This window comes from Lissotriton vulgaris, chromosome 10, assembly GCF_964263255.1.
Source record: "Lissotriton vulgaris chromosome 10, aLisVul1.2, whole genome shotgun sequence".
NCBI classification, from domain to species: Eukaryota; Metazoa; Chordata; class Amphibia; order Caudata; family Salamandridae; genus Lissotriton; species Lissotriton vulgaris.
In genome coordinates, this window is record NC_141698.1 from 476,702,417 (window position 1) to 476,717,351 (window position 14,935).

The following is a 14,935-nucleotide window of genomic DNA, read 5'->3' on the forward strand; positions in this document are numbered from 1 at the left end:
GTGCCAGCTAGAGAGCTATTGGAAACCATTTTAGGAAGACTAGCTTATCAGTATTTTTGAAGGGGAACAAATTCAGGAAATTAGTTTTAAGTCAGGATTGAAATTAGAATCTATGTGTACTCCTTCCCTTACACAGGTAGGCAAACTAGTAGAAATATTTGAGATGATCGCAGAAATAGAGATTGATAAACGTTTTAAAAACCTACCTGTGTGTCTTGATAATAATTTTTCAAAAGCACACAAACAGGCACTTAAAAGTTTGAGTGATGATGCGAACTTAACCATTAAGGTGGGAGGTTGTAGTTATGGGCACAGTAGACAATGAGTACCTGATAGATACATTTCTGAATGTTAAAGAACATTAGTTAGCCGGGGGTAGTGTAATCTGTCCAGCCTTAAGAGAGATATTAAGTCAGTGTTGGATGATGCTGAGGAGTTGAATTGAATATGTGAAGAAAGAATGAATTTTTTGTTAATCAAAATCCTACTGTACCAGCTATTTATGGATTGACCTGAGTCCATAAAAGCATGTCAGACTTACCAATGATACCAATATTATCTAGTTTGAATTCTATCACTGAAACTTTAAGCCAGTAAGTAGATCATTTTCTCAAATGATGGGTATGTAATCACAAATCCAATTGTGAATGATACGACTAATATGATAGCTAAAGTAGATGGTATGGGATTTGACAATATGAATGAGTTCCTGGGAACTTTAGATATCGAAGCATTATATACCAGTATTGAACAACATGATACTAATGAGGTAGAGAAGGATATACTACTCAGATAAGAAATGTATGTGCCCGCAGTTGGTTTCTAGGTGGATCGTGTGAGGGTCTTCCTTAAGTATAATATTTATTTATTTAAGGATGAACCTTACATTCAATTAAAAGAGACCAGTACGAAAGCTACTTGTGCTCCAAGCCTGGTATACATCCTTAAGTATTCTGAGAAAGCCCTTCTATGCTGGACTGTGTTGTGGTGTGTGCACAACATCCATTTGTGTCGCTGAAACTCTAAGGCACGTGTATAGAAAGTAGCACTGTGTGCGAGTGTGTTTGGAAGGGTGTTGTTGGTTTTGGGCATATGTAGCAAGTGTTTTCATGTTGAGCATCATGTACACCTGTGTACAGATCTCATGTTTTGGGACACAGCGCTTGCGGTGTGATGGGTGATGATGTGTGAGAGATGGAAACCTCAATTATAATTGCAATAAGGGCTAGAATATATAGGCACTTCACTAGCCGAGCCATAGGGGCAGTGAGATGCAGTGGGCGTGCTCACCAACAAAGGGTGGGGTATTCAGAGGAAGCCCACTAAACCACAGGGCAACAATGGGCCAGGCAGGGATGGTACTGCATGAGTGAAAGATGCCCACAATCTTATGTGACAATAAAAGAAGGTGGCACTGAAGCTCCCTCTCCGGTGCATGTTTTATCAGTTTGTTGTCAGTTGACATAGGTTTGTTACAGTTGCTATTTGCTGTCTCCTCTGAAGACCTTTGACCCCTTCAACTGCCCTGAAAGCAGCATCGTGGAACACCTGCGCCAAGAAGTGTCTGACCTGCGACATGAAGTCTACCGGCTAAAGGTGAGCATCTCTTTAAATGACACGTTGCACTTGGCAGATAGCATACATTGGCAATGTGACGTGTCTCGGATACCGCTGCTTGTAAAGGATTGCTAGTGCTTGTCATAACTAAACATGTATTGTAAAAATGGATATAAAGCACCCCCAAAAAGGACAGCTAGACACAGTAACTCCCACTGTGTTTGGTTACCTATCCTCACAGGAGAGGATTACATTCTCAAAGAAGAGGAAGGAAGGTGACTTCATTCTTTGGAATGATGACATCATGCATTCAGTTCACGCCCAAGGCAGGGTGACACAGGAGACCAACCAATACAGCAGGCTCTACGTATGCACTGATCACAACTTCTGAGAGATTCGGTCCATCTAGTGTTGGTTAACGAAAGGCAATACAGTCTGCATTGGTGGCATAACAAACGCTACCATAAAGAGCATTCACAACCTCAGTTCCCTGGTTTACCATTATGGAGAGCACAAATGCATGGTCCAAGCATCCCATATCACGCGAATGACTCCAGGGTCAACTCTAAACAGTAATGTGCTGGGAATGAAGACTAGTGTATTGGCGATCTAGTTTTTTGGGCAAGCATACACAGCAAGATTGAAGATATCTGCAGGGATACCTTGAGCAAGGAGAAAAAAATCCTCCCATAAGGCCCTAATGAACTGGCATAGGGGCACTAGAATTGGAATCAGTTTTGTGCATAAATATGGATTTCCTGAATAAGTATCACAAAAAGAAAGTCTAAAAATGTAGACTGTAAAAATAAACAAAATTCAAAAGTAATGACATGAATTGCTAAACAAGTAGAAGCTTCCATCGTGGCTCCCGTTACAGACTTAATGAACGCCTCTTTTGCCCAGGGCTTGGTGCCACCAAGCTGGAAAACAGCAGTTGTAAAGGCACTTTTAAAGAAGCCTAATTTAGATCTTCGGACCTGGCAAACTTCAGGCTCATTTCTCTGTTGCCGGGACTCGGCAAAATTGCTGAAAGGTTGGTCAATCAACAACTGTCACCCCCTGTTGTTTAATTTGTTTGGAGTCCAACGGATTGCTTCGAGTTTCGCAAACTCGATTACGTCCAGGCCAGGGTACCGACACTGCCCTCTTGGTGGTCGTCGATGAAACCAGACGCATTCTGGATTCAGGACTCTCAGTGGCAGTGATCCTCCTGGACCTCAGTGCGGCGTTCGACACCGTGAACCATCAGGTGTTGATTCAGCGGCTGGCAGAGGTAGGGGTGTCTGGGGTTGCCCTGCAGTGGCTGAGGTCATTTCTTACCGGACGAACATACCAGGTCTGGGAAGGCGGTGAGCGGTCTAAATCGATCCCCCTCCAGTGTGGAGTGCCACAGGGCTCCTCCCTCAGCCCGACATTATTTAATGTATATATGTATATATGGCCCCCCTGGAGGACATAGTTGCCCCGTATAACATCAAGATCGTCAGTTATGCGGATGACACGCAGTTGGTGGTTTCGTTATCCCAACTAGCTGAGAATCCTGACATACTGCACTCCTGCCTGTCGGACGTTCACACCTGGATGCAAGAATCAGCTCTTAAGCTGAATGGCTCGAAGACGGAAATAATGCTGTTAGGGAGCAAAACTCCTCTTCTCCCTTTGACCAGCTGGCCGAGTTGCATGGGAGACCTTCCGGACCCTAAAGAGGTAATCAAGAGCTTGGGAGTCTGGTTAGAGCAAGACTTGTCATTCAGGACCCAAGCTAAGAAAACTGCAGGAGTGTGCTTCGCCCTGTTACGGTCTGCCCGTAAAATTTTCCCTCTTCTACCTGTAACATCCAGGAAGCTGCTGATTCAGGGCCTGATCACATCTCGACTGGATTAAAGTAATGCCATCTTCCTGGGTGCTCCTGATTCCACTCTTAATAAACTCCAGCAGGTCCAGAATGCAGCGGCAAGGCTGCTCATGGACATTCCTAGGACGCAGTCAGCTAGACCTGCCCTAAAGGCGCTGCACTGGCTCCCAGTGCGGGAGAGAGTCATATTTAAAGCACTCTGTACAGCCCATAAAATCCTTCTGGGGAAAGGCCCCCCAATACTGAAGAATTTAGCGGTCCCATATAAAGCGAGCAGAACGCTGCGCTCCGACCAAAAACACCTTCTTTTAGTCCCCAGAGTTAAAAGGGCCCGCACTGGCGGGAGAAGATTCTCAGTTAACACGGCGAAGCTGTGGAACTCGCTCCCTTGAAAATTACGCGCCGAGCCTTGTACACTGCGTTTTCGCAAATGTCTTACAACCTATCTCTTTCCTGTTTGAGTGCATTAATCTGGCCGTCTTTACTATCTGATGGGGTCTGGATAAGCGCTGGGATGCCCAAGGGTAACTGTGCGCTATATAACATTTTAAATAATAATAATAAATAATAATTGCAACCCGCTAAAAATCCTCATGCTCAGTTAACCTTACATCCTGAGGACCTTATTTAGGAGGCCCTTATACTGATGTTGTGTCACTTTTTGTGTTGGTGGGGCAGCGTAAAAATGTGCCACACTGTGACATATTCACAAAGTGACGCAGCTGAGCAGGTGTGTCACTTTGTACACCCCTGTGCTACATTATAACTGCTTCAGGTATAATGCATGCAGGGTGGGTGATCCAACACAGTAAATCCACGTAGAAGTGGCGCAGTGAAAGCCCCACTTCTAAGGCATCTCTATGTCAAATCCTTACACCTTCTTGAAACAGGCATAAGGAGTGAAGCAGGCCTTTTTTCACTTGGGGCTTGCCCCATGTGAAAAGACTCTTTGCTGGAGTTACATATATTTTCAGACACACTCCAGCAATGTGCCAATTTTGGGCCAACAGATACATCAGTAACACTGACGAATCTGTAAATCCTTGCAACATGGATATCAGTACTGTAAATATGGTGCATCTATGGTGTTGCTAGGATGGTGCACTGAAAGTGTTGCGCCGCTGTTTTTCCGCAGCGATGCAACAGTTTTCATAAATGAGGCCCTATGTGTTCTAGAACCGGGATATTACAGTTCTAATTGGTGTCTTACCTTAGTTGCACTTTAATGGTTGGATCTACATTTACATACTTGATTGTGCGTACATATTATATGGTTGGGATTTTGCAGATTAATACATTTGAGATTTTAGTAGTTTACAGTTTCAATTATGAGTGTTTAGGAGTTGGAGCGATAGTTATTACAGCTGATGAGTGAGAAATCCCTGAGAGTAACAAATCCCTGAGTACTGTTATTTAGTGGATACGGCAAATGTCGCCCTTTTGAAAATCCACTATTAAAATGTCAATGAACATGCAGACTTTAGTGGTTTCCAGTAACAAATCCGCCATGTCAATGAAGATTCAGGTCTTTTCCTTTTTGAATTTTTTTATTTTTATTAAAATTAGACATCTTATACATACCTTATAGCATCATTGCACATACTTAATAAACTTCATACTTTCATAATGGCCAGAATAACATAATGAGCAATTTGCAATTATTTTAAGCATTCATACATCATTGTTGCTGTGCAGCCTCATTGTATTTTCTGTGTATTTGTACATATTCATCCAATCCCTTGTCTATCATTTCTTTCCAACCAGGCTATCAAAAGTTCCCATATATTCAGGACTATTCTCACAGCCATTACACCTTTACACTTATACAAAGAAATTTCTTGACGACCGATGAATATTAACCTGTATAGCCATTGATAATATGTGGGTGGCTCACTATCCTTCATGCGGTAGCAACCAGTAAGCGAGCTATCGCCATTGTTGAAAACACAAAGTCACTCTCCGTTGGATCTAAGTACGTTTGTATGTCATAGCCTAAAAGCATCAGAGTTGAAGTAATTTGTATCTCTTTATTTAGTAGCTGAAACCAGATCTTTTCAATACACTCTTTTAGTGAACCCAGCTTTTCACAAGAATAAAACATATGTATACTATCTGATGGGCCCAATAGGCATCTCAGGCATCTATCCGTCTGTCTCTTTCCCCACTCGAATAGTTTGGCAGGCGTATAATAGAGATTGTATACAGTTTTATATTGTTGGGCTTTGAGGTTATCTGACATAAAAACTTTTATCCCAATCTCTAAAACCATATCTATATCTACCTCTCTGTCCTCGAGCTTACCAGCCCTTTTTGATTCTATTTTGGCTATATCATCTGGCTTCTTTTTTAGTAGCTCTTGATAGAAATCTTTTCTGGGTTTCTCATAATTTCTAATAAAGGGAACAGTTCCATTCTAATGAACCCTATGGATAGCCCTTTTATTCGGATCTGTATTTGAGGGTACTTAAAGCAAGAGTTCTTAAGGGATGTATGACGTTAGCACGCATACTATTACCACGCATACCTTTACAACGCGGTATTTACAACAAATACCGTTACAACGCATAGCGCTTTAAGGTGCTGGATAGTGGTAAGTATAATTTTATATTCCAACTACAGTCCCCGTGGACACTAGGGAAGGTGTTGGATATAAAATTAAACGTATTCCCTATCCTAGAGCGCCCCCCAGCGCAATGCGTTGTAATGGTATGCGTGGTAATGCCTGCGTTGTAATGGTAGTGCGTGGTAAAAAATGCGTGCTAAACGTTGTATACCGTTCTTAAGTATCCCAAATCCTTGAACTAGTTCTATAAAAGCCTTTCTCTCTTCATTAGAATAAAATTTGCCAATACGATCCCCGCTTGCTTCCATTTCTTGGCCATTCGATCATAGAATACTGGTGTCGAAAAATCAGAATGCCAAAGTGATGTATATTTATTATACCTACTAATGCAAATTCTTCCCACTTTTTCCAGATCTTTAGTGCACTCCTAAAGCACCTGTATCAGGATTTTTTATAATAGTTAGGGTCACTTTGTCGTTGCAATAACGCCACAGCAGCATCCCCCATAACCAGTTGATATATATATAGTAGGTATTCTCGGCTGCTCCGTCTCTTCGGTTTGAAAGAGATAGAGAGTTCCAAACTGTTGCAAGGCAGAAGCTCAATAATATAGCTGCATGCTGGGGGCTCCCCAACCACACCGTTCTTTAGGTAGCGTCAGATATTTATAAGCCTGCCTTACCTTTTGATATCCCCAAATAAATTTAGAGAACCTAGCCTTGAATATATGTATTGTGGTGACGGCAAGTTCCAGCGATATTGCACTTATTAAGTACAGAATCGTGGGGACTATCTTCATTTTAATTACATTGATTCTGCCAATTAATGTAAGATGGAGAGTGTTAATACTTCTAAGCTCGCTATTTATTTTTTCCAGCACTGGGTCAATATTGACTGCCCAGAGACTATTAATTCCTGCTTTTATTTTAACCCCTAAATACGTGGCTATCTCGGTTACCCGAGAATCCTGTAGGAAAATATAATTTGTGTTTTGGTTTTATTAAAAAGATATCCGGATTTCTCCCCAAGTTTTTCTGCCATATTTTCAATCTCTTTCATAGCTACTCGAGGTTCTGCTGTAATTATCGCAATGTCATCTGCGTATGCAAGAATTTTTGTCTCATGGCCATGCGTTATAACCGGTTTGATTGATTGATTATGCAAGAGGCGAGTAATGGCGGGATCCAAATAAAATGCAAATAAAATAGGAGAACAGGGACAGCCTTGGCATGTGCCTCTGGCAATCTCCACCCTCCTAGAAGTGTGACCCATAATTTGAATCTGAACATAGGGCTTGTAATACATATTCTGAAGAGCCCTTATAAATCCAGAGGGAAATCCTCTGTCCACCAAGTTCGCCCATAGATATTGCCAGGCCACTCGGTCAAAGGCTTTTTCTGCGTCCAAGAGGACCCCAGCCATCTCTCTATTCTCAGCCTCCGCAATATCCAAGATTGAGATAACCCGTCTTGTATGGTCTGTGGTCCCCTTGACGGGAACAAAGCCATGTTTCCAAGGTGATATAAGTGCAAGGATAGTCCTTTGTAATCGGGTGGCCATTATTTTGGAATAAACTTTCGCATCCTCATTCATGAGCGATATTCGACGATACAAAGATGGTGCTTCTGATGGCTTGTCTTTTTTAAGAAAAGAAATCATATCTGTTCCCTGCCACGACGCGGGTGGAATCCCTCTATATTGTATACCCATGAATAAGTCTTGCATAATGGGGAGTATTTGAGATGATAGCATTTTATAAACGTCTACCGAAATTTTATTGGGGCCTGTAGCTTTCCCCAGATAAAGGGATCTCAGTGCTTCCTGCACTTCTTCTATGGTTATTTCTTGTTCTAGTTCGAAAGCAGCTTCAGTATCTAATCTTGGTAACATAAGTCGCTTATCTCCTGTTTCACCATGTTCTTCCAAACGTTCCTCTGACTGATAAAGCCTGCTATAGAATTCCTCAAATACTTCAGTAATTTTCTGTGGGCCAGAGACTAAGGGGCGGATTATGATGGCGGACGGACATGAGTCCGTCCGCCACCATAGAGTAGGAGGGACCGTCCGCAGAGGCTGCCCCTCCGCGCAGCTTCAAGCTGCACCCGCTGCAATGTTAAAAATGCATGCACGGCATTTGTGTGCACAAAGCAGCAGGCACCGCACGGTGCCTGCCGCTTTGTCCACGCAAATGCTGAGGGGTACCATAGGTACCCCACAAGTGCACCCCCCACGCCCCCTTCACCAAGGGGGCCCGCAACGGGCCCCCGAAGTCAATGTCCATATGCTTTTCCACGGCTGAAAAGCCGCCGTGGAAAAGCATATGATTTCCGCAATCCTAATATGGCTGACGGTGTCTGATAGACACCGCCAGCCATGTTAGAGCTTTTCCGCTGCGGTCGGAAGGCGACCGCGGCGGAAAAGCTGCGGACGGATTTTGAGACCCAGCGCCATCCTAATTTGGCGGTGGGTCTTTTGTGCCTCAGCAGCGGTTTTCCCGCATCCTCCGAGCCGGCTGTGGCTTCCGCCGGCCCGGAGGATGTGGGAAAACCGCGATCCTAATGAGCCCCTTAGTGATTATTCCTATCCCTAATTCTTACAATATTGTTCCTGGCGGCTTTCTGCCTTGTTATTAAAGCTAGAAGCCATCCCGTAGCCTCCCCATACTCATATAGTTCATTTTGGTAAGCTTGGAACATCTGAGACACTTTAGTCTGAAAGTGGGCATTTATTTCCGATTTGGCTATAGCTAATTTAATCATTTGTTCGCCAAATACACTCTCAGAGCCACCGTTATCTATTATTTGAACATGTTCGGCCTCAAGTTCAGACAATTTACTAATTAGTTGATCAGATTGTGCTTTGCATTGTTTACGGGTACGAGCTACAAACCTAATTATATCCCCTCTCAAGACAGCCTTAAAAGTATCTCATACCACCTCGCGGAAGGCACTGTATCTGTTGCATTCAAAGAATTCTTGAACCCATTTCTTGATATATGTGCAAAATTCCTCATCGATCATTAGCTTTTTATCGAATGACCATGAGGTCTTCTGCCTAACAGTCGTCGCCTCCCTTACCGTCAAGATCAGAGGATTATGATCAGAATATAATTGGGGCAGTTTTATAATATCTACGTTACCTATCAATAAATGTAAGGCTAAAAAGTAATCCAGTTGTATGAATTTCCTGTGTGGATGGGAAAAATATGTAAATCTGGGGTCTTCTGGTTGTTTTTCTGCCCATACATGGCACAGGCCATGGCTATCTTTAAGTGCCCTAATTGTCCTATAAACCTGTGGTTTCCTTCCTACATACATCTGGTTTTGGATTATAATCGCATCCAAATGTATATTAAAATCACCGCACACTATTAATCGTTGAGACCAATTAGCTACTTCTATTTCCAGTTCTTCCCAAATGCCCGCATCATCTAAATTAGAGCCATAAACATTGATGACTGTCAATCCAGTTGCCAAATCTACTATAGCCCTGCGTCCCCACTTATCTTTTGCTGATCACACTACCAGCTCATTCCGTTGTCTGGTATGTATATGTCAGGATCGCATCCCACCTCACTTGCCTCGTACGAATCCCGGAAGCGCGAGACGCTCTGAAGAGGCCGGGACAGCCGCTCTCCTTCGCCCACACCTTTTGACCGGCAGAGCGCGGAGCGTATCACAGCGCGTCGGACTTCATTTCCCAGCAGGCCAGGCGCGGAGCATGCGCAGGCCGGTCCGGGTTTAAAGGGCGGCCGTAAACCAGGAACAGCGTATGATATTGCCGAACGCTAGCAGTGCTTGTTTACCCCTGGGAGAAGCGCAAGGCTGGCACTTGTCTCCCTTACACCTAGGACAACATTGTGCTTTATCAGAGGCTCTCGAAAACCGGACAGGAAGCGGAGCCTTCGTTCATGCCGAGTGGAACCTCGGAACCTGCCAGTTGCATGAGGAAGTCAATGGAAGCGTGACATATCCAAGCAACCACCATAGACCCGTTTTTAGGAGCATTAGCCGTGATTTACCGCGTGTGTTGTGACTCAGCAGGTAGACATCCCTGCCTCAGCAAGCGGAACTCGAGCGGCATTGTCAGCCGCTGCTTTGCACAGTGCCCTCCGTTGGTGGGCATACCAGGACGGGTGCTCTTGCGGAGGACGGTTGGTCCCAAGGTTCGCTCGGCATTGTCGGCCGAGGGGGTTCCGCAAGTAATTGCTTGATGGTGAAGGGTATCGTTGACTTTCAGTTCTTTATGTCTTCTTGTGAAAGTAACCTTTATTTCTTTATGCATTAAACAGCTTAACTGTAGCTTGTTAGCTTGTTGTTGACTGCATTACTCCTTGCCGTACCACGTTGTTCAAGGAGGGCAAACAATCCCTTTACTTAGTCTCACTATTAACAGGGACCCCCATAGGCGATATTGGTCTTTGGGCACTGTCGTTCTCCTTTCGGGCCAGGTCTTACTGTGTCAAGCCGATCCCGAAGACCTAGAACATTAACAATATAGCAACCCCTATGATCCTGGTAGTCTGAGAAGAGCATGCCACCAAGCAATAGCCTCTAATCTCTAAAAGATATTTATTGTGCCATGGAATATGTGTCTCTTGTAAACATATTAGATCTGGGTTCAATGTTTCAAATATCTCATATACCCTTTCTCTTTTTTTTCTATTATTTAAACGAACAACATTAGATAAACAAAGCCTGAATTTATCCATATTTGTTGATACTTTCCCCCTTATCTGGCCATTGCTTATTTAGCAGCTCATTATTGTTATTTCCATTAAAAAAGCATGTCTCTGATTTCCTTTTTTCTTGTTTGTCCACATTTGAGGTATTAGATTCATTCCACAGGCTGATTGCTGACCCCTCCGGAGATCCAGATCTAGGCCCCCCATCTTGCTCATCATGCCCGACATGTTCCTCTGATGAATTCGAGGGTTCTGAGAGTGAGTAAAATTTCTCACCCAAGTCCCCCTCTCTGCTAGTCTCTCTACTAGCCTTTGCAGCACTTCCCTCCTTCAAATCATGATCCATAGAGTGATCCAACATATATGCATTTTAAGGGTGTTCTGTGCCCATGATTGGCTCATCATGCCTTGCCTCTAGTGTATTTTCCTGTGGTAGTCTGACTCGGAATCGGAGTCGGGTCGTTTTCCTTATCAGGGTATGCTTTATGGAAAACTTTATTTGTTGACAAATGTCACAAGTCTGCTTATTTACACCTGCCACCAGTAGCTTTTCTGTAGTAACAAGACTGTGGCCGCCACACCAGTGTGAGCAGAAGCTAACCCTTCATGTGCTGCCATGATTAATTCTGGTCTGCAATCTGCATTTTGAATTACTCTACCCCCAACAACGGGAAGACGAGCAAACTGAATGTTTTGACCATTTAGTAGGTGGCAGTATTCCGCTGAATATAAATTTCAAAAAGGAGTGCCACACCACAAAGCTGTGGCAGCTATCATGATTTCTCTATCTATCCTCGTTATTGCAGCTACGGCAGCAATTTGGGCTGCTGCCTGTGCAGCTTCATAAGGCAGTATATTCCCTGCACCGTGTATTCCTACTCGTTGGTGGCTCAGTGTGTGTATAACATGAGCCAGTGGCAATCTTGCTTTAAGATTTGATACCTTTTCCCAAGGCAACTTCTGGTAGATAGTACACCCTTTTGAGGCGGGGTCTCCAACCTTTTCTATAGTGAGAGCTACTTACGATCATTGAAAATCTTTGTGAGCAATTGAAGGCTAAGCAACTTGTGTATTGTTACTAGACACCCCCACACCGTGATTAATTGACTTTAAGTCTAATGTCTGTTGAGCCAGATGGTTCAAACAAAATACTTTGACTAGGGGAACTAAGACAGGGCTGCCTTGTGTGTCGGTGAGAGCGTGGTCTTTAGGAATGTATGAATATGTGTGCGTATGAGTGGGATCTATGTGCATGGGTGACTCAGAGACTATGTTGCATGTACTTGTGGCACAAATGGGAGAAATTTAAAGTGCAGAAAAATGTTCTGCAAAGATACTCAGAATATGGAACATTTTTTGGCTCTATAAATTTCTCCAACTGAAAATAATTGCTGTTTTTTTTCAATTCTAAATATGGCACTGTACTTTATCAAGGAAATTAAACTGAAGAGTTAACTTTGTTCATATAGATTCCATAAAACTCCTCATTTAAATTGCGTCTCGTTTCTAAGTGTCACATTTACAAACACCAAGCATCTTGCTCCCAGTGGCCTGTAGACATGTTTTCATATTTATAACTGAAAAATACATTTGTTTAAATGGGAGGAATTTTAAGTGAATAAATATGCTTCAGAAAATATTAAGATGTATTTGGATTAATTGAACGTGGAGCAAGACATTAATACTTCATGTTTCATAGAAAAGGTTTTCTTCACTTTATATTTCTCTTATTTGAAAAAAATTACTAGTTTACAGTTATAAATTTGGCACAGTGTGCCACTGGGAGCAAAAGGCCTTTGAAATGAAAGAACATTAAAATGAAAATGTATTCATTAAGGCAACTTTCCATTTACATTTTCTCCCATTCAGAAGCATTCAGAATCATCATTTTGTTCTCACAGTCCAATATTGAGTCAACAAGGGCTTTTATTTACGAGTTTAATGCTTCAGTGCTTTACCTCACTGATCCTGCCTTGCCACAATCAGACTGAGCACTATCTGCAGGCTGATGAGGATAATGTAGAGCAAACAGCGCCTTCCTTTAATCTTAATAGAAAAATGTGACCCTGTGCTTACTTAAAAATGAACTCAAGACTGGGAGCTACTTTGAAGGTGTCCGGGAACTACTGGTAGCTTGCAATCAACTTGTTGGAGACATCTGCTTTAGAGTCTCTGAATCCATTCTGGTTCCAATAGTGTAAGTACTAATTATCAGGGTGGATACCATTATACTAATCTCACACTCTAAGTGTGATGAATTCACAATCCATATTCTTGAGTGCCCGAATTACAGCTTTTAGTTCAGCCAGCTGTGCAATCACCTAGTGACTGCATAACTATTTTGAGAGGATGGAATATTTTATCATTCATTTTACCCCTTACCGCTGGGCCAGCAGCAGTGTATTGATGTTTCATTCCAACTGCAGACTGGGCAGAACTATCAGTATAGACTACAAAGTCGTACTAATCTAGAGTCATAATTTCACTGGACACAGGGTATTCTTCTTCGTATTGCAGGCATGCTTGTGTTAATAATGTAGAGCATAAGACATAGCCTATGTCAGTTGCTGTTAGTGAAGTGGCCCATTGTATCCATCTAGGATTTAGGCTTTTACGTTTGGGATGCTGGCCTTTGTTACAGCCTCTAAGGCTGGAATGGGAGTCAGGATAATTATGTGTTTCCACTTGGCCAATGATCTCACTTTCACAACAGCTCCCTGTACTGTAGTCACTATTTTTTCTGTAGGTTCAAAAAGCATTTCTGCATTGGAATATAAATGCAATTTATATGCAATCGGTACAGTGTCATCTACATTGAAAGTGACATATGTGTAGCTTGTGGTTCCCACTATTACACGGATCACCAAGTTTGTGGTGTTAACACGTGTGTGTAAGTGTTTTGAAGACAGCATGTCAGTTTGTACTGAACGCAAGATCTGTCTGTTTTGGTGTTTAATATGTGCTTGACAAGTCTGGACATATTAATCATATTAATTCATAAAATGGTTTAACCCTTTGTGCATAATCTGGTATGTATGTTATACCAAAATTTTAAATTACCAAAAGTGATTGTAGTTTTTTCATTGTGCTCGGCAGGTGTAAGGGTGCGCAATTCTCTAGAAAAACAGCATTAAGCTTTTGCCTTCATTTGATAGCTCGTATCCCAAGAACAAGACACTAAGAAAGGCAATTTTTGATTTCTGAATATTGAATTTGTAGCCTATTTGTGCAAATCCCACAACAATGTGATCTTCTATGGCTAGGTGTGTTTCTTAGGGATCATCCTTAAGTTATATGTCATCAACATAGGGTGATGCTTTGTTGAAATGTTGTAACAGTTCTGTTACACGGGCAGAAAACAAACTTTGGCTGTTCTTATACCCTTAGAGCAATAGACAAGCACAGTAAATACTCTCAAATACCTGCTTGCAGGCACTATGTTTTGGCAGAAAAAGGCATTCAAAATGTCTAATGTTATTTTGTACTTTTTGTGCACTATATTGTTCATTAGTGCTGCAATGTATGAATTTTGTACTGCAAGTGTATGAGTGTGACCATTTAATTGTCTGTAATCTAAGACTAAGTGGTAGGAATGGTCTGGTTTCAATACTGGAAACAAAGGATTGTTTATTGGTGAGATACAATGCTCAAGTATGCCTTGTTATAGAAGCTGGTTTGGAATTTCTCGAACTGGGCGTTTAACTTCATTTTTAACTGAGTATTTTGTTTGCACTAGCCGGCTGGACCTTATGGGTATTATATGATAAGGTGGTTCTTCATCCCAGCCCACATAGATGTAATACTCGGCTGGGGCTTGTGATGGTGCTCACTTCTTGGCATACACATGTTTAACTGCTTCAGGAACAAAGACGAATAAGAATGGAAATATCACATTTTTCCCCTGGTAGGAATTTGCTTTCAAACTCTGGCAGCTAATCCTTTTCTGCCAAGAGAATGTCATAACCAAATGTCCCTAAAAAGAAATGTAATGGTACTGGATTTATCACCCTCAACTTGGAGTTGCAAATTATACAATCTACCTGGAGAACGAACTCTCTGATCTGGTGATTCCACCTGAACAAACCCATTAGTTGCTATCATCACCAGAACATTTTGAGGATTCTGGCAAACTATTGTGACCTCAGCTGTGCTGTCTAGCATACTCAGAGCCCACTTCTTGTTCAGAAGCAGGGTCCTCAAAATGTGGGGCATATTTAAGTGTGATACCAGGCACTTTCTTTTTCTTGAATTGGCGTTTTTGTTGTGGAAGTTTTTC

At 42.4% G+C, this 14,935-nt stretch overlaps 1 pseudogene; it reads left to right on the forward strand.

Annotated features, from left to right (window-relative positions):
- LOC147685425 (syntaxin-binding protein 4-like) overlaps positions 1-14,935 on the forward strand; it is a 1,115,687-nt pseudogene that overhangs the window by 980,237 nt on the left and 120,515 nt on the right.